The following is a 27,465-nucleotide window of genomic DNA, read 5'->3' on the forward strand; positions in this document are numbered from 1 at the left end:
AATTGAGGTTGTGCAATTGCAGTTTTTGAATAAATTTTGTGTGTTATACTAAGCTTTGGTAGAAGGACTGGAAGTGGTATGTGAATACAAAGGTCTCTTACCATATTTCTATGGTTCAAAGCGAAATTGTTAATGGTCTCTTTATCTTCATCTTTGATTTGGAAAAGGGATTCGTAACATTTTGGAAAGCAATTGTGGACTACGAGACTGCACAATTTGCATGGAGTTTTCTTTTACTAGGTTGTCTTCCTATTGGTAACTAGCTGATGCATCTTGGTTTAAGAACTCAAGATGCCTATTTTATTGTCAATCTGAAACTCATTTACATTAATTTTGATTTTATGCTTGGGTGCAAATGACTTCACAATGGATTCATGATTATTTCCAGCCTCTTAACCGGATCCTTTTACTTGGTTCAATGTTTTGTTGGATGATTGTGCCACATTTCCTGCTGAATTCATTTAGCTATGGCAGTATTTATAGATTGAATTTGTCATTTTTATCTGGAAAAATGGATTGTAACAACTACATTCATTAATTTTGTTGTTGATTCCAATAATGTTATTTACTCCAAGTCACTAGTGCTTTCAAATGTGCTCATTTTAAAATAAAGTTTAGGCCAATAAAGTGGTCCTTGAGGCTCAATGTCATTGGACCATTTTAGATCATTGGTTGAACACACCTTGCATTGTTGGTAGGGTCACCCTCTTAACCTCTTTTTTTTGGATCCTCTTCTTAGGGTAGGGGCATGTTTGCTCTAATTCCTCTAATTCCTCTTAGCGTTCCTCACGAAGCCATTGAAGAGGTTTTTCTTTGTTGTCAGCTAAGAAGTCCTTTGGCTAATCCCTGCCTAATAGCCCTTAAAGGGGATGGTTGCCACATACTGCTCCATGCATCCTCTCAATGGTGTGGGTGGGCTCCTAATCGAATAGGGAAAATTTCCTTTCTTGGCTCCTGCCTATAAATTGTAATGTGTTCTTTGATTCCATCTAGTTGTCAAAATTTATAGCTACTGGAAGGCCTCGGCAAGGTGACGATACCACTTGCACTAATTGGGAACTAGTGGAGGATGGCAAGATCTGTTTGATGGAAGTTTGGGTAACCTTGATAATCAAGACTCCTCTCCTAGTGCTGGTTTGATAGCTTTAACAAGTTAAAATTGGTTGCTTTTGTTATATGCTCTGAACTTTTGATGGTTTAAATGACTGTTTTATTTTTTGGGGCCATGGCGGTGGTTGTGTTTTCTTCTTTGGGACAACTTGATATTTTGTTTACTGTCTAGACTAGTTTTTTTTAAAAGTTTGGTGCAGGATACAATTCCGCCCACTATTTTTTAATGACTTACTGTTCTATTTCATTGTTCCATCAAAAAAGTTAACAACAAATATTCAACATTAGAATCTCATAAAGTTTTGATTTCAACTATAAATATCATAGTGGTATATGATCCTATGTTATGTCCTTTGGTTGCATGGTGTTTATAATCATGTGATTATATTTTTAATTTTGCAGTTCTCATTGTTTCTCATTCAGAAGACATTGATCTTTTCATTGCTTTTGCTTTCAACATTAGCCTTAGAAGTTTTGAATACATCAATTTCCTGGAAAAAGTATCAAGTAAAAATAAATTTATTAAACCTTCAATTGGTATTTGATTCAGTTGGCTACTCAAGGATTTCTTTGGAATTCAAGTTGCAAGTGTGGCTTTTTAAGAAGGGATTGGTTTTTCTGGTTAGTCTTTAATGCAATTGTAATGCAATTTGCTTGCATAAAAGAGGTCAATCTTTTGCCTCTCTTAGGGAAAATATTTTTTTATAGCACTGTTATTAGATTAGAGATTGGTGTGATCCTTTGTTCCCTTTGCAATTGTCATGCATTAATTCAAATAAAAATATGCAACATGATTTTAGCTTCATGTGATTAGGAACATGTGAATTCAAATTATTATATATATTTATTTTTGCTGTGTATAAAACCTCTATTACGCTTCTTGGTTTTCTTATGGGATACATCCTGTCTATCTTATCTTGAAATCCTATTTAAATCGACAGTGGTTGGGCTCACTGAAAATGGCACGTACTTTGGCCATCACTTCAATTGGACACCTTTATTCTAATCTCTTCACTTAATTTTCTAGGTGACAAGCACAGTACTTTCACCTTGATGCAAAATTACCCTGCAAACTGTCTTGAGCTACATTTGAATTTGTATTGCTTGTTCTAAATAGACAATCTTTGGTAATTCGGTTTTTCATAAGACTACTTTGATGCTCTTTTCTTTTAACTGAAAGCCTTGTTGGTAAATGTTTTGTCACCTTAAATTTTAAGTGTTTGAGATGACTCTATAGGCCCAAAAACACAATTATGCCAAACCCATCTCTGAATTTTAGAGGTACAACTCCTTTGTGTAAGATATGCAATGAATGAATGCCAGTGCACTTTTAACCAGAAAAAAAAGAGAGTCAATTAACATGTACAGAAAACGATAAAATTGAATTTAACCCAAACAAGATGATGTGTGCAAAGGAAACAAAGTTCATTTAGATAAAAACTTTCTGTACTGCAAACATGGGAGATTAGCTTCAAAATGCTCACTTATTGTTATTTAAAGATAACGTAATGCACAACATCAATTATTATTTGGAAATTGAAGTATTTCACACAAAGCAATGAAACTGAGGCCCAAAGAATGGCAACACAAAATTCCGATGTTGCATTCATATGAGAACTCCAAAAAAACAAGTCTTTACATTGCAGACAAAACCAAAATTATGCTTTTTTATATTCTTCCCCCCTTTTTCTTACTTACTCCTATTTACAATAAGACATGCTTATATAACTCCCCACCATTATCCCTTATGACAATTACAAAAAAGAATGACAACGAGCCCATTTCTGTTATAAAAAAGGCGATGCTTTAGATTCCATCTAGGTCCACTTTCGCGTTTTCTTCATCTTCCACTTCCCGTTCCTCGTTCACGTTTGCATGCAATAGGTCGAGGTCTACTAAAAAGTCCATGGCCCTTTCCTCTTCCACTTTGGCTAATATAAAGCCAAATTTAGTGCCGTCCCTCTCCTTCCAGCTCAAAAATGTCGCTCTCTTAATAGGCATGGCTAGTTCTCAAATCCCAGGAATAAGAATTCACATCTTGACATAAGAGAATTTGCAGCAAGCATACTTGCAAGATGATCGTTAGAGAATAAAGTGGCCAAGAATGAGTTTGTACCTTATTTATATTTAGTTCAAGTAACTATTAAAGATGGTGGCACACGAGAAATTTAAGTCTTGTACCTTCATGACAAGATGGGCTTTGCACCAAATTAAAAAATATGTCTCATTTCAAGATTACACTAGGATTGTCTCATTAAATGCAAAGTAGCATCATGATGGCTTTGCTTTAAGAAACCCACCATTAGATAGTTGCTTGCTTCGCACAGTTTCAAAGCTTTTGTTGGAAGTTTTCAACTTCGAGAAAAGGGGATTGAGTGACAATGTCGCTAGGTCACGAGAACATGAAACCAATGAGACCATCATCGCTACTTGCAGACTTTGTAGAACTTGCGATAATGTGAGGTGGGTTAAGGCTTTAGCAATAGTAGTGACAAGGGGACTTGAAGAGCATTTGGGTTGCAAAGTGGAAAATTTCAAAATGGGAGGTGGTGAAATTTGCTGCTCACATTGGCTCTGAATGGGGAGGACTAATAAGGACGAAGAGAGCCCAGAATCGAATGGGGAGATGAACTAGTGCCTTAGTCATCAGGTGCAAAGCTAAAGCATAAAGAGATTGCTTGCAGGGGAAAGGAGATAGAGCACACAACAAAAGTGAAAATCGAACACAAGAAAATACGTGTACAAAATTTACAAAATAGGGAGGGGTTTCACCTTTATACAAACCCATTCACAATTTGTGAGAAAAAAGAACCTTTCCTCCATAATGGCCCATGTTCATGCAACACAGCCAAGAAAAATGGTTCATTGGTGATTAACTCCGCATTACACGTCATGGACATGTCGAGCCATTTTCTATGAAGGACTCTTGATTGTTGATCTTTATGCTTGTTTATTGGAAAGAAGCTTGCGGATAGGCGAATGCCAACTATATTTGAGAGGGGCCCTCTTGTTTCTTTAAATGAATTGAAGTTTTTAAGACATGATTCTTTTCTCCATCATTTCTCCTGTGCATGGGTTGTCTAGACTTTTTCATTCTCAAGATTATTGATGACTGTGAAGCTAACAGGTACAAGCGAGGCATTAAGAGCGCTTCGTATGCCCTTTGGCTGAAACTCGATGGGCCTCCTGTTCGTTCAGGGCCTCCACCAATTTTTTAGTGTTAAGACTAGTCATAGGTTTGTAGATGCTACTTTTTCCGAGCATGGGATCAAGCTGCTCGAAAGAGGAAGAAGAGTCGTCATTTCTCTTGTTTCCTGAATAGGTGAATTCCCAAAGAAAGTGATGCTTTTCTTGTGTGCTTTGGACTTCTTTTTGTGGATCCATCTTTGAGGTTGTGTTTGGGAGAGAGAGGTGAGCATGCAATTGGTTTCACAACATGACTGTGGTGATACCTTTCCAAGGTTTGGGTTTCTGCAACTCAGGGTCTTTTAGGTAACACAATTTTTGCTTTAGGCATTCTTGGAGTGAGGCCGATTGATAATCCTTAGAGGGCCGCAATTTTAAATTCTTGGCTTCGGTTATGCATTCCAACATGATTGTAGCACCTTATCATTTATAATATTGATGATCCAAATTATATAGAAGATCTAATCTTTTTGAAAGTATTTTTCATATTTTTATAGTTTTTCTATATCTTTTTGTTTGGCTTTTTCAGAGGTCTTTTGCTCGAAATTTCAAGCCAAAATTGTAATCGGTGCCTAAAACTGGGTAGCTGTAGGCTCACTATATTAGGGATTGAACTAGGTTTTTAGTTCTTCTTTCCAATGGCATAAGCGGTTTCGAATTTCGAGCTATGGGTCAAAAGTTATGACCTCGACAAGTTGGGTTAATTAGACACCTAGTTTTGAATAGTTTATTTTAATTTGTTGTTTTTTAAATTTTAGCCACATAAACATTTCAAATTCGTGGTTATGGTGGCCGTTGATATTCCATCATTGTATATGTTCTTTCAATCTCAACGAATAAGATGGCTTTTGGTTTGCATACAACTCTTTCGAGTTTTTTGCAAGAATCTGCAGAATTTGAACATTGATATTGTAGGTAAACAATTCACTAGATATTGTGTTTGCAGCCCACTTCATCAATTCAGATAAGTGGTATCAGAGCAGGAACGCTCCTGTATGCCAACTAATACAAGAACCTCGTATCAAAGGCTATGATTGGCTACAAGAAATCCGTCGGAATACCTTCCTTTGTGGCGCACAAAACCAAAGATGTCGGATACTTCGGCAGACTCTGTGAAGAAGATGGTGGAAGAGGCTTTGGCCAGGTAGCGAGAAGATATGATAAGTTTTTAGAAATTTTGAAAACACAAGTGCCGAATTCAGTAGCACCATTTCATGGGAACACCCCTTTTAAAGTACAACTGAACTTTGATATCCCAAATTTTGAAGGAAAAGTCGATGTTGATGTTGTTGGTAATTGGTTATCCAAGTTAGAATGATATTTCTTTGTAAATAATTCTTCTGATGCGGAAAAAATAACATTTCCCCTCTGGAAAGCCGAAGTTCATGTCAAACTAGCATGGGAAACTAGAGTATTGAATAAAGAAAGTGAGGCAGGAGAAGAGTTGGAAATACTATTTGATAACAAACCCACTTGGGGGGAATTTTTGGAACACATAAAAGAAGCATACTTGCCTGAAGATGTATATGAACAGAAATATATAGAGTGGCAGTTGCTTCGACAAAAAAGGGACCAATCTGTGCAAGATTACACCAATACATTCCATGCACTTTCTGCAAAACTTGGTATAGAAGATTTAGAGAAGCATCAAATTCTGAAATATCATAGTGGGCTTCATAGATACATTCAAACTGAAATGGAATTCTTGAATATTGAATCATTGGCAACTGCTTACAAATATGCTACAAAAAATGAGTTAAAACAGAAAGGAAAAAGGGGATTACTTTTCAAATAATAAGCTAGGGGGTGAAGGTAGTAATAAATTTGGGGGAAAACCAGTGGGGAAGTACCCTCCCTCAAATCCACCCAAGAATACATGGTGGGCTACCAAAAAGACCCAAACAGATATGGGCATGTGGTGTGAGATACGTAGGAGTCCAACTCATAACACAAAGGACTGTTGAAGAATTAAGAATTTGATGACAGAAATACGAGGAGAGGAAGTTGAGCCTGAATCCACACCAATGGAAACTCCTGAAAATGAGTCCGTAATAGAAGTAGACCCGTATGCCATTGTTGCAACAACAAAAGTAGTTCCATGAGAAGACGAGGAGAGATTGTTCCATTCACAGATGTGGGTTGATGGAAAGTCTCTACATTTTATTGTTGATAGTGGGAGCCAAAAGAACTTAATTTCTATGGAGACAACCAAGAGATTAAGTTTAAAAATGATAAGACACCCACAACCATACTCTATGGGATGGGTTAGTGAAGGAAAAGATATTTAGATAAATCAGCAGTGTCAGCTATCATACTCAATCAAACCATTCAAGGATGAAATAATCTGTGATGTAGCACCTTTAGATGTATGTGATGTTTTGCTGGGACAACCATACATGTATCAAAGGCATGGGGTGTATGAATCCAGACCACGCAGTGTCACAATAAAGCTTGGTGGAAAAAGATATCGAATACCAGAGGTATGCCCAACTCAAGCTGCTTCGTTAATTACTGCTAAACAATGTAAACGTTTAATTGCTCAAACTAGAACTTTTGTACTCCTCATGATTCGTTCTGAGACAACAAAGTCAATTGTCCTTTCACATACTAAGGTGGAGACCACATTAGACCAGAAAGACCAGAAAAAGGAGATGGATAAACTCTTAGAAGAATACCATAGTCTGTTTAAATCACTAGCAGGAGTTCCAACACATTACCAAGTGAAGCATTCTATTGATCTAATTCCGAGAACACCATTGCCTCATGAACCAATATATAGGAGATTAGTTTTGGAAAATGATGAAATTATGATATAGATTCAGGAATTGATTGAAAAAGGACATATTAGGCCAAGCTCTTCACCTTGTGGCAGTCCTATAGTTTTGGCAAGAAAGAAAGATGGGACATGGAGACTTTGTATTGATTATAGGGCACTTAACAAAATTATTGTGAAAAACAGATATCCAATTCCTCGAATTGATGACCTTTTGGATCAACTTAAGGGGGCTAAGTTCTTTACAAAAATTGATTTGAAGTCTGGATATCACCAAGTACCAATTGACCTAGCAGATGTATGGAAGACTGCATTTAAGTCTAAGGAAGGTTTGTTTGAATGGCTGGTTATGCCTTTTGGCCTGACAAATGCACCGGCCACATTCATGAGGTTGATGAAAGATGTTCTTAGACCCTTCATTGATTCTTTTGTAGTTGTCTATTTGGATGATATTCTCATATTTAGTAAAATTTGGTTTGAACACTTGCAACATGTTGAACAAGTACTCTTGAGTTTGCAAAAACATAACTCTATGCCAACATAGACAAGTGCTCTTTTGGTATGCAAAGCATCCAGTACTTAGGGTACATCATTGATCGTGAGGGTGTTCATGTGGACCCTACAAAGATACAAATAATCAGAGATTGGCCACCTCAGAATTTCACAGAACTTCACAGTTTTTTGGGTCTAGCCAACTTTTATCATAGATTTGTATTTGGTTTTTCACATTTAGCATGGCCTCTTAATCAATCACTCAAAGGTGGAATACAAGCAAAATTTTAGTGGACAGAGGAAAAACAAAAAAGCATTTGAGGATTTAAAACTTAGATTATGTTCAACTCCAGTTTTGGTTCTTCTAGATTTGCAACAGTCATTTGAAATAGAAATAGATGCATTAGATTACGGTCTTGGTGCTGTAATCATGCAACACAGGCATCCCGTTGCATATCATAGTGAGACATTTCTGAAACAGTTCGTAGGTACCCCACCTATGATAAGGAGAGTTGTATGCCATTGTTTAGGCCTGTAAACAGTGGAAGCACTATATTTTGGGAGAAGAAATTGTGATACATACAGATCATAAACCTCTGCAATTCCTACAAACACAAGGGAAGTTGCAAAATGATAGGCATCAGCAGTGGTCAGCTTGTTTGCAACAATTTCACCTCAACATTCGTCATAAAAAGGGCAGCACTAATAAGGTAGCAGATTGTTTGAGTAGGCCCCCAATCATCGGTTTGACAATGGTGTTGGATTCATGTGGCCACCAAACAGAAACTTGGGCTCAACTATATGGTAAGGATCCTGATTTTTGTAACATTTACAATGCAGCCTTAGAAGGGAAGAATGTTCCTGACTTTTATGTACAGGATGGGTTACTTTGTTATATTAGTCACGTATGTGTCCCCAGTGAAGAAAGAAAGAAATTGATATGGGAAGCACACTATAGCTGGGTGACAGGACATTTTGGTATTGGTAAGCCTACTGCAATTCTTCAAAAGTATTTCTATTGGCCAAAAATGAAACATGATATCATTTCATATATAAAATCTTGTGCTGCTTACGCAATTGCAAAGTTTGCAAATCGTAAATTGGGCCTCTATCTACCATTACCTATTCCTGAGAAGCCATGGCATTCTGTTTCAATGGACTTTATGTCTGGGCTTCCAAGTAGCAGAAGGGGAAATGACTGTATATATGTAGTAGTAGATAGATTTTCTAAGATGGCTTGTAAAAAATTGATCTCACAGAGGAGATTGCTAAGTTATTTTTTGAACATGTTTGGGTGCATTTTGGGTTGCCAAAAAGCATTATTTCAGACAGGGATAGCAAGTTCCTTAGCAATTTTTGGTTTTCATTATGGACTAGAATGGACACCAAGTTGACAAAGTCTACAGCATTCCATCCTCAAATAGATGGCCAAACAGAGGTAGTCAATAGAATGATTATCCACATTCTTTGAATGTACCACTCTAAACATCCACGTACATGGGATGAGAGCTTGCCTTATGTCCAACATTAGCTACAACCGTGCACTTCACACTACTATAGGACACAATCCATTTGAGGTTTGTCTTGGGTATCAACCATTGGCACCCATAGATGTAGCACTACCAATCTTGCAATCTAGTTAGCCACGCAATACTAAAAAGGAGGCAGATAAAGCAGACAAATTTATTGAGAAGATCAAAAAGTTACAGCAACAAGTTCATGATATTTTAGAACAGAGCAACAAGATGTATAAGGAAAGACATGATCAGCATAGAACTCCCCATCATTTCAAGGTGTGTGACAAGGTATGGCTACATCTTCAGAAGGAGCGCCTACAAGGACCTTATTGAAAGCTTCGTCCTATTTGGTATGGGCCATATACCATTAAGAAACAAGTTGGTGAGAATGCTTTTGAACTTGATCTGCCAAAGTTTTTGGGAATACATCCAATTTTGAATGTGGAACTGTTGCGACCCTATTTTCCTCCATTATTGGACATTTCTCAAGCTGCTGAACATATTCATGCTACTGAATTGAATCCATCCACTACTATGCCATTACAGTGTGATCATGTCACTGAAGTCATGCTGAAATCTTTGAGAAATCAAAAACTTCCACTATATAGGGTGGTTCTTGTTGGTCAATTCTCTCATCAAGGCAAATGGTTAACCAAGGAACAGGTTGCAACACAATTCCCTCATTTACTATAGAAGATTGATGCAATGGGGCCGATTGCCTCTTAAGGGGAGGAATGATCTAGATTATATAGAAGATCTAATCTTTTTGAAAGTATTTTTCATATTTTTTTTAATAGTTTTTCTATATCTTTTTGTTTGGCCTTTTCAGAGGTCTTCTGCTCAAAATTTCAAGCCAAAACTGTAATCGCTCCCTAAAACTGGGCAGCCGTAGACTCATTGTTTTAGGGACTGAACTAGGTTTTTAGTTCTTCTTTCCAACGGTGTAAGCGGTTTGAAATTCTGAGCTACGGGTCAAAAGTTATGACCCCGACAAGTTGGGGTAATTAGACACCTAGTTTTGAATAGTTTAGTTTAATTTGTTGTTTTTTAAATTTTAGCCACATAAACATTTCAAATTCATGGTTATGGTGGTTGTTGATATTCCATCATTGGATATATTCTTTCAATCTCAATGAATAAGATGGCTTTTGGTTTGCATACAACTCTTTCGAGTTTATGCAAGAATCTCTAGAATTTGAACATTGATATCGTAGGTAAACAATTCACCAGATATCGTGTTTGCAGCCCACTTCATCAATTCAAATCAACTGATTTCTTCCAAAAGCTAAAATGGAGTCACCAACTTTAAAAGCAAGATTGTGGGGAATAAAAGCAACACAATACCAATGGTTTGATCTTCCCTACTGGAGATGCCAGATTATTTGTTGGTAAATGTTTTGTCACCTTAAATTTTAAGTGTTCGAGATGACTCTATAGGCCCAAAAAAGATAACAAACTGCTCACTCAAACATATGGGAAACACTTGCAACAAACAAATAACAAAACATTTGCAACAAATAGATGGGGAACACAATTACGCTGATCCCAGCTTTGACTTTTAGAGGTACAACTCCCTCGTGTAAGATATGCAATGAATGAATGCCAATGCACTTTTAACCAGAAAGCAAAGAAAGGAAATTATCATGTACACAAAATAGTAAAATTGAATTCAACCCAAACAAGACGATGAATGCAAAGGAAACAAAGTTCATTTATATAAGAACTTTCCGTATTGCCAATAGGGGAGATGAGCTTCAAAACACTCACCTATTGTAATAACGTAATGCACAACTTTGGTAATTTTTTGGAAATGGAAGTAATTCACACAAAGCAATGAAACAGAGGCCGGAGAATGGCAACACAAAATTCCGATATTACATTCATTTGAGAACTAAAAAGATCAAAGCCTTTACATTGCAGTCAAAGCGAAAATTATGTTTTTTTATATTCTTCCCCCCCTTTTTCTTACTTACCCTTATTTACACTTAGACATGTTATATAACTCCACCATTATCCCTTACAACGATGGTTATTAAAAAGAACGGAAAAAACCTTGTTTCCATTATAAAAAAAGGTGATGCTTTAGATTCCATCTGGGTCCACCTCCACATTTTCTTTGTCTTCTACTTCCCCTTCATCATCCACGTTTACATGCAATAGGTTGAAGAGGTCTACCATAAAGTCCAGGGTCCTTTCCTCTTCCACTTAGGCTAATATAAAGTCGAATTCAAGGCTGTCCCTTTCTCCTAGCTTGAAAATGTCGCTCTCCTAATGGGCGTGGCTGGTCCTTAAATCCCAAGCGGTGGTGAGCATAATGGAGATGATGTTGAATTATTCCATTTCTACTTCTGTTAGACCAGGTTGGAGCACAAGTTTAGGTTCTTCATTATTGTATCCCTCTGGAACAGGAATTCCCATTTCGACATAAGAAAATTTGCAGCTGGCATAACTTGTAAGATGATCATTGGAGAACAAGGTGGTCAAAGAATGAGTTTGTACCTTATTTATAACTGCTTCAATTAACTATTAAAGATGGTGGCGGATGAGAAATTTAAATCTTGTACTTTACCACCTCATGGCAAGACATGCTTTGCACCAAATTCAAAAATATGTCCCATAACAAGTTAATGTTAGGATTGTCTCATTAAATGCAAAGTAACATCATGATGATTGTGCTTTGAGAAACCCACCATTAGACAATTGCTTGCTTTGCAAAATTGTAGAGCTTTAGTCGAAAGTTTTCAACTTTGGGAAAGGGTGACTGAGCAGCAATGTCGCTGGGTCACAGGAATATAAAAGCATTGAGACCATCGTCGCTACTTGTGGACTTTGTAGAACTTGCGACAATGCAATGATGCACGTTTTGGCTTTAGCAAAAGTAGCGACAAGGCGACTTGAAGAGCATTTGGGTTGCATAGTGGAAAATTTCAAAATGGGAGGGGGTGAAATCTGCTGCTAACAAGTCTTATTTCTGTTATCCGAAAATTATTCTTTGAAGGATCTCTCATTTTGCAGTAAAACTACCCAATACTTTGGTCATCACCTTGTTTTGACATAACCCAATGATTTTATTTCACATTTTTTTCTGCCGCTAGCTCCATTTCCTACTGAATTTTGCGACGAAGTTTCTGAACTTCTTTAATGTTTGTATCACTTGTTCATCTTTGCTTATTGTAATAGTAAAGAAGCCAATAGCTGTAATACTGCTGAATAAAGTAACAAAAGCTATCCAAAACCTTAGTAGAGTATTCATTAAAATTTATTTTGGGGTAAATTCAAGAAGGAACAACTATTCTATACAATTTGCAATAAGAAGTAGATACAATCATGCACAAGAAATACCATTTAGTTTAATAAAATGTATTCATGATTGAGATACCACACCTGGGGACAGGAATATCTTCTGAATATCATTAATGTTCAAGGTTTCCTGTAAAAATAAGCAAGACAATCCATCAATAGATTAGAGACAGCTGCTACTGCAATCAACATAAAATGTTCACATAAAGTAGGTTGTCAGAGTTGTATACATTTATGTGTAGTACGTAATATACAATAGCAATTTAAACTTAAATTAGCCAATGTATATTACTCTAGTTGTAAATTCGTATGAAACATGTCATCTTGATTTATTTTATAATGAACAGTAGCAATCTTTAAATATGTGTCTACATGTAGCCCATATAAGATTGGTTGCTTCCTTGGCAATAATACTTTGGAGCTGGTATGAAGGTCATCTTTCTTGGAAGACAGATGCAAAAGACATGGGCAAGAAAAAGGATGACGATATCTTTAGAGCAGGCCTTTGCAGAAACTGAGGGAGAGTCAAGTAGAGATTCTCACACATCAACATTCTTCTTCTTTAATCACTTATTCTCCCACTCAAGTCTCATTTAAGCTTTGCTGGCCAGACTCCCGGCTTGACTTGTTCTCTACTAATTGGCCTTGACCTGATCTTACTCACTTCATCATTGCTTTAAACTTTGCTAGATGATCTTTCTCACTTCATTGTTACTGTAGAGTTCTATCCAGACAGATTTCGCTTAGCCCAAGTGGCATTGGGCTATGATTCTACTATCATGCTTTCATCTATAAATTTCTGGTTGGTCAATTCCTTGCTACTGCTAACTTTTTTCATACTAGCTCATCCTTCAAATATTTCAGTTTAGTCTTTAATTCTTCTTTCAGTTCGCTGCTTTTGCAAACTATCTGAAGACCATCCTGCTGGTTCTTACCAGGCATTACTTGATGGTAGTTCATATTGCCTTACAAGCTCTGAACCTCATTTCTGAACTCGACATTTGTGTTTTTGTATAAGTTGCTCTTATTTAACTGTGCGAGCTCAATGAGTACATTGAAAGGAACATTTCTTTCCATTTACTTCAATAATGGATTTCTTTTGTTCTGTGAATAACTTATAAAATCTACTGATTTCCTGTATCAGGTTCATAGTGCTCCAACTTTTTTCATGCATTTAAAAAGACACTCATGCATGAAGGCACATACATAATACCTTGTAAGTGTGGTTATGGATGTTATGTATCCCAAATGAAAGGTACTTGCTATGTTTATGGTAATTTTTTAGTGAAACTCATTGATCCAAGTTTCGCGAGTACTTGTTTACAAGGTTCCACCTCTCATTACAATGAATGGAACACCTAGCACTCATTCCATCCAGGTGATCCTCACAAAGTTCAAACATTGGGATTTCTTGACAAGTCATCCGTCCCAATAGTACTCTAGCACAAGTGCGCTTGACCAAAATTTTTCCTCCAAGGTTAAACCCACTTGCTTGCAATCCCCTTCAACAAGTGTTGTGCCTTACAAACCACTCATCAGAAAAACCCTTAAGCTCATCAATTGATAAGTAGAAGATATTTTCCATAACAAGTCCAATTCTGATATTGCTATTGGGCTTCATCTATATAGTTTTTGAATCAAACTCCTTGACCCAAGTTTCATGAGTTGTGGTTCACAATAATCCCTCTCTCATTAGATTAAATGGTGAAACACTAGGGCTTAGAGGACACCCATCCCAATACTACTCCATCTCAAGCACGCTTAGCAATAGAGTTTCCTCTAAGGATAAGCCCACTTTGCTTGCGACCTCATTTACAAAACCTTCCTTAGGTGTTGTGCCTTCTGACCAATTAATTAGAAATCCCTTTAAGCACATCAATTGATAAGTAGGATATATTTTCCACAACAAGTCAAACTATGATATTGCTATCAAGACTCATCTATGTAGTTTTTGAGTCAAACTCATTAACGTAAATTTCATGAGTAGTGGTTCACAAGAAACCATCTCTCATGAGAATGAATGGAACATTTAACACTCGTTGCATTTAGGTGATGCTCATAGAGGCGAAGCATTAAGAATTCCAGAGGGTTGCGCATCCCAGTACTACTACAACTCAAGCACATTTTACCACAAAGTTCTCTCCAAGGTTAAGATCACTTTGCTTGCAAACCAATTAGCAAAACCTTCACCAAGTGTTTTTCCTTTTGAACCATTCATTAGAAAAGCCCCTTAAGCTCATTATCTAAAAAGTAGGAGGTTTTTTCACAAGAAGTCAAATTGTGATGCTGCTATCAAGATACACAATTATGTTGTTTTTGAGTTCAATTCATTGACCCAAGTGTCATGAGTAGTAGTAGTAGTAGTTTGCGAGAACCCATCTCTCTTGAAAATGAATGGAACACGTAGCACTCATTGCATCTAGGTGATACTCATAGAGGCGAAGCATTGGGACTTCCTGGGAGGTCACTCATCCCAATATTACAGTTGAAGGACGTTTAACCACAAAGTTTCCTCCAAGGTTAAGGCCACTTCGCTTGCAAACCCATTTTCAAAACCTTTGGTTAGTGTCGTGTCTTATGAACCATTCATTAGAAAGCCCCTTATCTCGTCAAATCATAAGTACGTGAATTTATTTTCTAAAATGCTCAAGCTCCTTTTTATTATAAATACTCAATAAACAATTATATGCAAAGTTGACATGTATACACATGTAAAGTGATATATACAAATGTATATACCAAAATAACTTTATATATGTTGAACATAGAGATTAAATTGCATGAACTATTGAATTCAATTTTGAGTAATGTTATAAAGTTCTAGCAATTTGATTAATTGTAGGACCTTATATGTCATAATTTACAGGCATAAAATGATCATAATGACTATTGTAGGGTTCTTTGTTTTCTCCAAAATAAGTAAGGTAAAACTTTGTTACCTGCTTTGTTAGGTCATATCGCAACAAATAAAGCAACTTTGTTACAGTCTTTTTTTCCATACCATAACAATTTAAATATTTGGAATTTATACAAACAAAATCAATGTTGAAGAAGAAATTGTATCAATTAAGCTGTACAATATATTCATCGTGGAAAGAGGAAAACTTGGTTTGTAATTTGCCTATTTCCCATGCTACTTCCTGATTCTACAACACTTCGGGACTTATCAAAACTTTCGATCCAACTTTCCCAACTGTCTCTTCAATGTCGTACATTGATTTCATAGAGAATCACATTATGTTGCAGATTTCTTCTGCTAGAGTTGCTTTTAGAAATTCTGCTAGCTTCTTGCATTTTTGGCCAATCAACCTTCGATTTTTGCCAAATAATCTCCTGATAAATCACAAAAAGAAATTGAAATTTGCTGACCAAAAAATATCATTTTTTTCGGATTAATTCATTGCACATGCCAGCTCCTGATTAATCACAGAATCGTGATTTTTTCTGTTTTCTAATACTATGCTATCAATATATATTAATACTCAATTATAATTTTGAAACTACTTTATAATATTAATTATAAACTATAGGGGTTTGCTACTTGTTAAAGGTCAATCTATAAATAGTACATAATAATTTTTTTTCTTTTTTCAGAAAAGTGGCAAGCCCCCATACTTTATTAATAAAATATGGTTCCAAAGCTCAAGGAGGAAAGAGCCAGAAAGAAAACCTCCTATCCTTGCCCCATTACAAAAGGAAATGAAAAAATATTCCCAGGCATGACGGTGTTTGACAATATCTGCACTCACAGGCCTAGTTCAGATGCCAACTTAGCTGACAAGGAGGACTCTATAAAAGTAAGGTTAAAGCTCGGACCATCAATGAGCCTAGATCCCTGAATCGACTTAATCCCCATGTTAGCAAGTAAATCAGCAAGTTGGTATTCTTCTCTGAAATAGTGAGAAACCTTGAAAGATTGGAATCTAGGGAGAAGCCTCCAAATCTCCCCCCAGAAAGCAATGGAGACAGAGGATAGAGCTGGAGTCACAATTTGTGAATCACCTTCAATGTGAATCTTAGTGATATCCATATCTAGGGCCATTCTAATGCCTTCCAATAAAGCTCGCGCTTCAACCAAATTATTAGAGCCATCTGGGAGTCTAGAGTAGCAAGCCCTCTGAATTTTTCTTAAGTGGTCATGAGTAACGCAGCTTGCTCCCGATCTGCGAGGATTTCCTTTGGATGCCCTGTCAATATTAAGTTTGACATAAGAGGTAGAAGGGCAATTCCAGTGAGCCTGATATCTCGCTTCCTTCTTGGATGACTTGCCAACCAAGACATCTCTAAATGGGATGGAAATCTGTTTCCAGCAGTTTAGAACATTGGAATCATTCGAGGAAAATGTGGAGGATAGATTATTTGTCCTCATAACATATGAGTTAACGCATAGAGAGATGGAATGTCCAATGCCTTCCCAAACTTTATCTAAATTTGTAAATTGCTTCTTGAAGATCCTCTTGTTCCTCTCCCACCAAGTGCCCCACACCACAAGAGAACAAACAATGCTCCAAATTGCAGCAAAAAAGGAGCTCCTGTGCATACATGGCCAGCCCCTTAACCAACAAGATAGTGAGGTAGGAACTGGGCTAACCATCCAAGTCTATTCATGACTCTACACCAACATTCATGTGTAAATTCACACGTAAGGAGAAGGTGATTTGCATCTTCTCTAACACGGCCACACTTAATTTTTTTTGAGATGTGCAGTCTATGGAGTCTATCAGCAGTAAGAACTCGGTTTTGTAAAGCAAGCCATAAGAATGCACCTGCCTTTGGAAGGACCGAATCATGCCAACAAAAATCAAATTTCCTTGTTGCTGGTGGAAATAACAATGGGAAAGTAAGTTCTGAGAGGGGGGTGGGGTGTTGAATCAACACTTAAAACTTTTGCTTCTAAAACATATCACCTTCATCCATCTCATAACTTAACATGTAAACTGAAATATGTAACCATTCATCACATCTAAAACATGAAATAAATCAACACATAACACATGAGATTTTGGTTACCTAGAAACCCTCCAAGGAGAACGTAAAGCTGGGGTGGGGATGACACCCACAAATCTTCACTACTGCAGTTGTAAAGTGTGGCCTATTATGGCTACAATGTTTTGATTATAAACTATGATCTACCCCGTGAGAGGTTTGCCTTGTTAAAGCCTTACAAAAGACTGTTAGGTCTCACCTTGCTAGAGGATTTAAACTCACAGTAAAGTAAGCATTCGGTTAAGAGATTTATAAAAGCCTGTTAAGACTACTCTATTAAGAGATTTACTCTATATCACCTATTAGAATGATCTAGCACCTGATCCTTCGGTTAGCACCGTACTGCTTGATGTCATATCTCCTCTTTATTAGTTATCTCTTCATCCTCTTGATTAGACCTATCTTCTCTAACCTTTCACTACTTGTCTTTGTTCCTCTCTAACTAATTTTTCATTGCAAGACTCTGTCTTAGCCATCTTCTCCATGCTTCCTTTGCACTAGACACTCTCCTTAGTATCCTCCTTCACAACATTAGGTTACCCTTAGGGTTTCTTTCTTTTATAAACATCATGGAGATGAAATTAGGTTAGAATCAATGGCTGTGGTTGATCCATATTTCCTTCTTATGCTACCCTTAATCTAATTGGTTACATAAATAGCATAGGGATGCGTAAAATGACTCCCTCCTTATCCCTTATAATTGAAAATTCATGTTTATGTCGGCCAAAAACGGTTTACATAGAAGTTTGTGCCATTACAAACATCTATGACAAAAACTGTTCACTCGGTATCAATAGGCTTTGATGCTCGGCTTTCATTGTGCTCTATTTACTGATACTCGGCTTATGAATAGCTCTGCACACTATGTTTGCTCGACACCTGAATCACTCGGCACACTCTGATTGCTCGGCACATAAGTGACTCAGCATGCACTGTCAGCTTGGCACATATTAGTGCTTGGCACTACTTGTCATATATTTTCTGGAGACTTATGCTCTGTTCACTCATCTTGCACTGATTACTCGGCTCGCTTTATTCACTCGGCATGCACTATGCATTTGACTTGCATTTTTCTTTGTTGAATAATGACCAAGTGTTTTGTCACTGCCTTGTCAAAACTAAAATGAGATTAACAGCTGTCACTGGAGTTACCCAATTTACCAAAGAAAGATAGCCCTGCTCGACCAAGTATTTACCATTTTTGCTGAAAGACCAGATTAATTTATCCTCCATGTTGGAGATATATATGGGTCTTTGGTTAAGGATACTAACCAATTCAACTTTCTCATCCATAGGAACAATGTCTTTTGGAATCTCCTTCCACATCGCCCTACAAACACTATCATTGGCTGAAACACTAAGGTAATCACTAACCTTCTTACACCATAATGATTTGAGAGCAATTTGTGCATTAGGAAATCTGCCCAAGGAGGAGATTGAAGGGAGACCATTCCAAGAATCTGCCCAAAAATAGTGCATAAAAATTATAATTTTAAAATTAGTGTATTATATTAATTATATAGTTGATCTCATCAAAATCCATGGGGCAAGGTGTGCAAAGTGCTCGGGTCATATTGAAACCACAATTAAATCAAATTTATTAGCTGCCTTGACGCTAGCTCACATTCCCTGATAATGTAGGACGATTGAGGCAGGCCCTTCAATTTTCGTTGATGATCACCATTGCTCCTCCAGCTCCTGCAATTAGGATTTTCCAGAGGTCATCAAGAAAACTAAAGGGGCAGAATTACAAATTTTGTCCAAGTTGATTCCTCATTGGCTGCACTTTCATCCATCATCCCTATGTTTAAGTGATTCATCATCGTGAGTTTTTTGCAGGATTTAATAGGTTTTTGCGATGACTTTTATTTTTTTGGGGCCATTTTTAGGGATTTTAATATGATTTTAATGTGCTTAAAATTCCAAAATGGTCATTGAAAATTGGATCAACAATTTTTATAAAAATCAGGATTTTTTTAAGGAAAAATTTGGCAAGCTCCGAGATTCAGGATTAATCAGGTGTAACTGGGTTTTTTTTTTGCAGATTTATGCTTGTATGATTTACAATGCACCGAGACACTGATCTTAAATAAAGAACATCTTTGGCTTTGGACCCTCTTGCTACGTTGGTTAGGGTTTAATCTGTCAAGAATTTCAACTCTGGTATATGCACAGATTGTATCTTTAACCCTCCCTTGTATTATGTGAGGTTTTACTTGTGTTTTTTTTTCTGCCTGCAGTGTTGGCACACTGCATGATCTAATGTTGATTTTTATCCTCAATCATATCCTTGTCTGTAGTAGGGCTTGTGCTTGGTCATGGATTCAATACATCCCAAGTTTGTGAGAGCAACCTGCAACTTTGAACCAGATCCTTCTTATACTGAATCAAAAAGTAACAGAATGTTTTCCAAATAGATAAAATTAGTTGTAAATGTTATGTTGACTTCTACATCATGTTGATTTGAAGTCAAAGGGGTTCTTGAGAGCACCTGTGATACGTTGGAGGTGGTGGTTGTTAATGTAGGATTTTGTTCTATATTTTGTGCCTAGAACTGAAATGCTAAATCTTGAGATTTATAAATATCATTCCCAAGCTGCATATTTGGCCCCTTAGATAGGCATATAATGGCACCAGGAATCAGAATGATGCCACATGCATAGTCAGTTGCTGAAATATTTTAGAAGACTAAATATATAGATGCGGTGGATTTTGTTTCAACTCTAAAAATCTCAAAATCTCTTTTCCAGATGAGATCATATAGTTCATGATGTCACAAAACCTTTTCTGTTAAGAGTTGGACATTTTGACAGTTGGGGGCTTGTGAAATTTTGGTTTTTACTTTTTTGAACATTCTTCAGAATTATCGATGGGGTTTTGAAACCTTCCAAACACATTATCACATGTATATTTCTAGGCATTGTCAGTTTCATATATGTTTTTCCTTCCAAAATCCCATAGCCTTGCAGGATTTAGTCCCCGCAAAGCTAAATCTGCAAATGGATGAAGGGGTCAAGGCATCATATCCTTATATGGCTTCTCCATTATAAAGAAAATGATACATATGAAAATTCATTGGGGCAAATCAGAATTCAAAATCATTCTCAGGTATTTTGGAAGCTTGGATAGTTCATAACTTGTCAGGTGTGGGATAGTTGAAAATGTACAGTTTGATTTCTAATACGATTTTTTTAAAATTTTCAATCTCCACCGTATGTATTATTTTTTCTTTTTGAAAAATTTACCAAGGGATAACATATATGACCCTTTCGTCATCATGCCTATGTTTGAGACTTTTTTTCATATATCAATTGAAAACATTTATGTAATAGACTTGATAATACGAGTTTCACTATGTATGGTTTTTAACTGAGACCTACTTACTGAGAATCCTTGCAAAGGTTTGGTCCAAAGTCTGGTGTAGATTCATGATCTCATGTATTTATTGAATTTTAAAGAAGGCTGTGGCACAGTAATTTAAACATTCCAGTCCTTATTTGCTTGTCTATCTTTTAATTGATTACCATTGTCTTAGCCTTGGAATTGAATTTTCCTATGGGCTTATAATATCAATTCTTCCTCCAATACCTTTTGGTCTCCAACACCCGATTTGTCGAGTTGCACTATCGGTCAAGCCTTTTCAAGAATAAAAGCTTATGTGATTCCTTACTGTTGATGTCAGTTTTGTACTACTACATAACATATAGTGATTGAATACTTGACGTGGAATATCAAACACTCAATCCCTCTCTTGAAAAGTAAATACTCATGAAGACATGAGAAAAACTCCAATGTTCCTTACACTTGTGGATACTAATTCAGTTATATTGATGTGATTTGCTGGTTAATCACGTAGTCGGCCTTACGTTGTTCATTCGAGGATAACTTGGACTTTTGGTGTGATGGTGATAATGTCTGGGTTTGGTAAAGTATATGAGTGCCAAATGATGTTGATGGTGATAATGATGGAGGGTGTGTCAGCCAATGATGTTTCCGCTTTTCTACTTTCTTCTTCAAAACTCTAACTGCTGAACTACTTGCTGCTCTACTCCTACTCTTATGAATGGAAAGATTAGCAAATGGACGGGGATTGAATCTGATGAAAGCTTACCAACAACTCTAACTCCATAGATGCAATGATTCAAGGAAAAAAAAAAAAACTAGATTACCACCCAAGGCTTCCTAACAAGCCGCTAGGATGCTAGTGGCCTAGTTTATAGATCCTTATCAAACATCCACTAATATCACCATGCAACTATCCATCTACTTTAACAACCATTTTTGCAATTTGTTACTGTTTCTTGCCATCTTCCTTTTCCACTAACCCTTGAATATCTTCAACGGTTCGGACAGTCGCCACCTTGCCTCATGGCATAAGCATTTGCCTTAACCATAACGGTGCAGTGCATTTCCCCAAATCTGGATTCGGTTCGACTAACAAAGCATCACCAATAGCCTCGGGCGCCTAACTTACTTATATTATCCCTTTGGCTTCTAGCCTCAATTATGCTCTCCCTTAACGGTGCTGCATTCTGTCTCTTTGCTGGAGTTTCTTGATGTTCTTTACTTTTCTCAATCTCCAAACCTCTCTTCTTGCTCTTGACTATTCTTTGTTGCTGGCTACTATCCTCGCCTTTATGTCCGATTGACTCCGTTGGACCTTCCTCTGGTTTCATCTTCTCATAAGTATGGCGTATCTTCCGATTTTGTAATTGCCTTAACTTCTCATTGTACCATGACTTAGTGTGTAGATCAACTATCCTTGTAATTGCCTCTAAGGAAGGATCCTGATGATCGTCCCGATCCACTGTATCCAATTTCGTTTCATCAACTATATCATAATCTTCTCTTAGTACATCTTCATCATCTTCCAGTTGATCGGGAATATTAAAGCCTCTCCATCTGATTGCCCTCATCATGTCCACTTACAATCTTGAGAAAGCTAGCTTTCTCACGTGAAAGTCATCTTGTGCATTGGCCCAAAAATCTTCTATAGTAGGAATATGTTTGAATGTGTTTTCATGTGATGCCTTGATAAGACCATTAGGATCGAATCCTTGTCTTGCTCTATACCATCATATATGATACCATTCTAACTCCTCCGCAACTGCAAAGGCAACAGATTGGGGCAAGTATTATTGCCTATTCCAAATGAGAAGGTAATCCCTTTCTCACCTTTAAGTTTCATCATTTTGTCATAATGCTCAAGTTGCTTAGCCAACTCCATCAAAACTATCTTGTTGGGTGGGTACCTTGGAAGTCTCTTGGGACAAACTGTACTTTCTGCCACTCTAATATATGTGAATTGTGGAAATTGGATGAACCAACTCCCATACTTCTTAACTTTTACTTCCGCTTCCGATGAGAGCCTTCTAGCAGGTGTCCCTTGTAATATCCTTACTGTCTTCATGGAAAAGGCGTCATAAAACATCTTATAATCTTTGGTGTTGTGCAAATGAAGTTGTGGATAGCACTCATGCACCAAACATTGCCCCGACCCCTTGCCAATCACTAATAAGACCTTAAGTCCAATATTTTCATATAGTCTCACAATCAGATAGAAAAGGTAGGATCCCATATAGAATTGCTTTTGATTTTGCACTGTCTAAGTTGCAACTCTAAACTTTGCTTATAATTCTAGCCCAATCAAATTTTCTCTTTCCATTTTCAATTTCATCAGTAAAGAAGTACATCCAGTTCTTGAATTGCATACCTTAAGCCACGCCCATGATTTGGCTGAGAAGCACAATAAGGTCGCCATACTCTAATTTGAAATCTGCTTTGGTGAGCTTTGATGACTTGGTAACTCCCTTCTTGCCTTCGTGTAACCAATTTTGCTTTAGATGAATGAAGTAAGCCTCTTGGTTATCCTGAAATAACTTGGCCACCTAATCCATCATTACCATTGTCATGCTTTTATATTGGGGAATATTAAATGTTTCTTCGACCACTTGTTCGCCTATGTTGGTTAACACTCTCTTCGCTGCATCAAAAAAGATGGACTTAGTAACAATATCAAACCAGGATGCACACTCCATTACCAATTCCAGACAAGGCAAGGTAGGATAAAAAGCAATTGCGTGTACAATTCCACTCTTGTAGATCTTCTTTGCCATGGGGGATTGCCCTTCCTTCAATCTTTCTTCAACTGTATCATGTTCACTATACCGATATTGGTATCACTTATTCACTTCACTTTTGAGAAGAAGGTGGTCTTAGGCACCATATCTTCCTTGTCTTTTTTGGTATTCGTTCCCTTTGGTTTCTTGCTTGTGCTAACATCTACCATCCCAAACACTTATTTCTGCCCCTTCGTTCTTAATGATATGGACTACACTTATCAATCTCCAACCTTCTTTCTATCGATGGAATCTAGCTTATTTTTATCTCTTCAAGTATCTCTACACTTATCAATCTCCAAACTTCAATCCTAGGGGTGGGACTACCACTTTTTTCTGCCTCTTCGTTACCTTAGGATGGACTACACTTATATCTCCCAACTTTAATCCTAGGGTGGTCTAGCTTATTTCTACCTCTCCAAGTGTCCTATCATTAAATCTACACTTATATTTCTCAACTTCAGTCTATCAATAAAATGATGAAGTGGTGGATGATGAGTGCAAGAAGAAAATAAGGGAAACAAAGCAAGCAAGAACAAGGAATAGAATCCGCCTTCAAAACCAATCTCCGCCTTCAAAACCAATCTTCAGTTTTAAAAATGAATAGAATTTTACCTTAAATCTGCCTTTATCAATAATCGGACCCTCTTCAAGTTTGGATCAGATCTTAGGATTATCAATCCTCCTTGCAAATAATGATGCCCCAGCAAAAATCAGAATTTTAACTTCCTTAAAATTGCCCACGCTTGCCAAAAATCAGACTGTAAATCATGTAGTCTCTTCACCAAATAAAATCGCCCAAGTCTGGAAGGAGACATCGCTGCCAAAGATGGAGAAATCAGACCCAAAAAAAATCGCCCAAGCTGGAAAAAAAATAAGATCTGCTCCAAAATCGGCCTAGGGCAAAAATTTGCCCAAGCAAGGAGAAAAATGCCACCAAGAAAAGGAAAATCTGCCCAAAATCGCCTAAGTCTGAAATTTGCCTCTAGAGGAAAATCGCACATCCAAGGAGGAGGAGGAAAAAAGAATGAGAAAATAAGAGGAGAGGAAATCCCTCTTATACCACACTTTTTGCCTCTCCAAGTGGGCTGACCTGCCTGGAGGGAAAACAAAATTAAATTGGCCCCTTAATTAATGGCCTAGATTTAAATGCAATATTAAAATTACGTAGCTCATAGTGAAATTGGCCCATTTAATTGCTAGTTTTAATAAAAAATTGCAAAATAGAAACAAGGTAAGTGTAAGAGATGTCAAAATTTTCATTTAATAACGTTTTGCCAATTAAAATATCATTAAAATCAAATTTAGCAAGCCAAAATCAATTTTCAATTCCAAATTACCAATTTCCTTTAACATTTTAAAATCTTCTAGGGAATATTTCAACCAAATTAATGAGATTTTGCAGTTTAATCCAACTTTAATTTTGCAATACACTTTCAATTTTTTTTTAACAAAATAAATCCTTTTCCTAGCGGTCAAAATTCAAACTCTAATTTCAATTTCACTATCAAAAATTCCTTTTTCACCAAAAAAATTTAAAGATTTTCCAAAATGACTAAATTAAAAAAATTTCATTTTGAAAATGCTCAAATTTATACAGTTATTTCAAATTTTCAAAAAATTGTCAAAGTCCAAAAATTCGCAAGTTTATCCTGCCAAGTATTTGTTTTAACCATCGAAAAATGTTGTTTTGAAACCTATTTGGCCTAAGGATAAAATTACATGCTCTAGAAAATCAAGTTTTTGCACCTGGTGAAAAATAAATCAAATCAAATCTCTCTTGGCCCAAAGTTATCCAAGGTGTGAAATTTTCAAATCGATAACCTTTGGACAATTCTGAAAAATTTGCTAAGGCAACCGAAGAAATGGGGGTCCCCAAAAATTTTTGAGGTGATGATGTGAAAACCTTGCAACACTGAAAACCTCACAACACTAACCTTGTTTCCTGAGTCTGTTTTGATATTGGATATTAGGAACTGCATTGGGATGATTGCTTCTTTCATTTGCATAAATTGAAATTGGATGTTCCTAGCTATCAGTTTTAGGTTGATTTGTAGTCCCATAAGATGACTGAAGCCTCTTGTCCCAGTTAGTATACTCAATGCTCAAGAATGTTTGATCACAAATATTAGAATCTTGTTCATTGACTTTTCTTTTTTGTTTGAATTGAGGTAATAAGGACTTTGCTTATTTGTTTGAATTAGATTTCTATCTAATTCATTGCTTGCCATTGTGTGGTCTTTGTTAGCACGACAGCTCAAATGCGAATAAATTTGATGGCTGCCTTCTGAGTAAAGTGGTTTGTGCACCTGGTCATTAAAGATGAACATAATTGCTTGACGTAATCCAAAAACTAGTCCTTGGGATTGATTTTTGTAGCACAAAATACACTGAAATTGGAAGCAAAAGGAGAATCTTCAGTGGGACTTGGTTTATAATTTTTATTATTCATTATTTTTGACCAAATCATTGATTCTTGGTTGGCAAGGACTTTGCAAAACATATTTAGAGGAGCACTATGTGTTAAGAAATAAGGTGAAGACAGTTTCAATATTAACTTTCTTATGTGATTACAATTCTGAAATTAGATTATCAAATCTTAAAATAACACGCGATTGCACCTTTCAACAGAGATATAAAATCAGTATACCAAAAGAGACACCAAATTTATGTGGAGAAACCCTTTTGGGAATAAAACTCCACAGGGTAACTAGGACAAGTATTAAACTTGTGATAAAACAAGTATGCCATGGCTCCAATTGACAGCATTCTGGATGAGGGAATGCCATCGTTTTTCCCCAAAAGAAGGGGCAAAATACCACTTGAAAGAACCCATGCCTTGGAGAGTGAACAAAAAATAGACATAAAATAATAAAACTCTCCAAGCAACTCCATCTTGGGCATCATACCCAAAGCCACTTAGACTTTTGACATCCTGAATGCTCCATAACTTAGCGATTCTTTAAATCCCCAAATGAACACCTATTCTCCTTAGCGCTCAATGTATGACCCTTCATATCTCAATGTGAACATGGGAAGGAGTGTATTTAGTCTATTTCAACTTATCTTTCTTACCTATTCATGTTCACCTCTTGAACAATCAGCTGTAAAATACAAATATTGTATTTCTCACATGTCATAGGGAACACTTTCTACAGCATAGAGAGACATATGAATTGGTTTAGGATTCGCAAGGTTAATGTCACCTTATTCTAACATTATGTTAACATACTGGATATCCATAACAGCATATGCAACTTTGGTGTAAATGTGCAGGCCAGGTTGTGGTAGTTGAAAAGTGAATTAAAATTATATGCAGTCCATATTGTCCACATAAATTTGGGAAGTAAACTACCTCTTTAGGAGGCATGGGTGACATATTTGCCATAACTAAATGTCATAAAGTCAGAAACTTAGGTGCCTGTAATTACCATGCATGCACATCCAATGGGGATTTTGTTCCATGTTAGCACAAAATCTGATCCAATTAGTGTTCTGCAATGATAAAAAAATTAATGGCATCTGCCTCATAAAGGGAATTTTTGTGTTGAAGTTTGTCTATGAAGTTCATCTTAAATAAGATCTGCATCTTATTAGGTTGGGGCATTTATTTTTGTACCAATCTAGAAAGAGGCATGCCCATAGGATTCTTAGCCAAAAAATCTATATATACTTGGCTGCCTGCTAGGAGGTAGATTTGTTTGATTCAATTTAGATTAGAAGATTTGATGCACACATTTGTGGCCCATTCTCATTAGTCTGATTTCATTGTATTGTAGGTAAGTTTCTTATAACTGTATTTGTGATGTGCTTTGACTCAGTAGGAGTCCAAACTGATAAACATTCCAACTGCATTGCGAGTAATTTTTATTCACATGATTTGCAAGCTTTGTTTTCTCAGAATCTCAATGTTGTTTCTATGCACATTCATGGCTTGGTAGTGTTTGAGGTATCTTTTGAAAAGGAGTTTTCTTAGGTGATT

The 27,465-nt window shown here is 36.6% G+C and overlaps 1 protein-coding gene across 3 annotated transcripts in view; it reads left to right on the forward strand.

The window, feature by feature from the left end:
• Positions 1–27,465, forward strand: part of LOC149537649 (uncharacterized) — a 112,980-nt gene that overhangs the window by 41,146 nt on the left and 44,369 nt on the right. The window contains exon 2 of one of the 3 annotated variants that reach the window (XM_089798998.1): positions 1,661–1,731. The exons of the other annotated variants lie outside the window; for them this stretch is intronic. The gene's annotated coding sequence lies outside the window, so the exon portion shown is untranslated. The remainder of the gene's footprint in view (positions 1–1,660; positions 1,732–27,465) is intronic. 3 annotated transcript variants of the gene reach the window in all.

This window comes from Cupressus sempervirens, chromosome 9, assembly GCF_028749045.1.
Source record: "Cupressus sempervirens isolate cs-2001-9-10 chromosome 9, ASM2874904v1, whole genome shotgun sequence".
Classification (NCBI taxonomy): Eukaryota; Viridiplantae; Streptophyta; class Pinopsida; order Cupressales; family Cupressaceae; genus Cupressus; species Cupressus sempervirens.